Consider the following 688-nt stretch of genomic DNA (forward strand, 5'->3'; position numbering starts at 1 on the left):
ACAGACTTTCTGATAGTTCCTATATTTTGGTTTTGCTCGGGGGACAGACACAGTCTCAATATGGTGGATCCTGAGTGACGACTCTGTGCAGCTAGCAGACGGTCGGTTTAGCCTGTCTGTCTGCTCCCTGGCCTTGGCTCTAGACAGTCACTTGTTAACTAGTGCTGTTCTGAGACTATGACCTATACTACAAGAAATGAGAGCAGCACCTTCCGGTGGGATGGACACCGTCCGCCCTAACAGGCCAGCCTTGCCCTCAAAAATGCTCCAATTATTAATGAAGCCCACATTGTTTTGGAGCACCACTCGGACATCCAGCAGTTCAGCGACCATAACCTGCTGTAGGCTACATCGCCACGTCGCATTGGGATGGGGCCAGAGCATACTACAGCATTGGACATTGCCTTCGCTAATTTACACACCTCTATAATGTTACTCTTAGTAACCTCTGACTGTCGAAGGCGTATATCATTAGCTCCTGTGTGAAAAACTATCTTAGAGAACCTGTGCTTTCCTAAGATTCGGATACCTCAATGCTATTATGTGTTCAGAGTGCCATTGATGAATGGGACTGAGGTATTAAAAGGTAACAGTTAGCAGAGGATGGTTTCGATCCATCGACCTCTGGGTTATGGGCCCAGCACGCTTCCGCTGCGCCACTCTGCTCTCCATAAGCAACCAAGGCGGG

General features: G+C 48.7%; 1 non-coding gene across 1 annotated transcript; it reads right to left on the bottom strand.

Moving 5' to 3' along the window:
- Positions 1-594: 594 nt before the first annotated feature.
- trnam-cau lies at positions 595-666 on the bottom strand. The gene has a single exon. It is a non-coding gene; the product is annotated as a tRNA-Met (tRNA).
- Positions 667-688: the final 22 nt, after the last annotated feature.

Source organism: Silurus meridionalis, unplaced genomic scaffold, assembly GCF_014805685.1.
Source record: "Silurus meridionalis isolate SWU-2019-XX unplaced genomic scaffold, ASM1480568v1 Scaffold839, whole genome shotgun sequence".
Lineage (NCBI taxonomy): Eukaryota > Metazoa > Chordata > Actinopteri > Siluriformes > Siluridae > Silurus > Silurus meridionalis.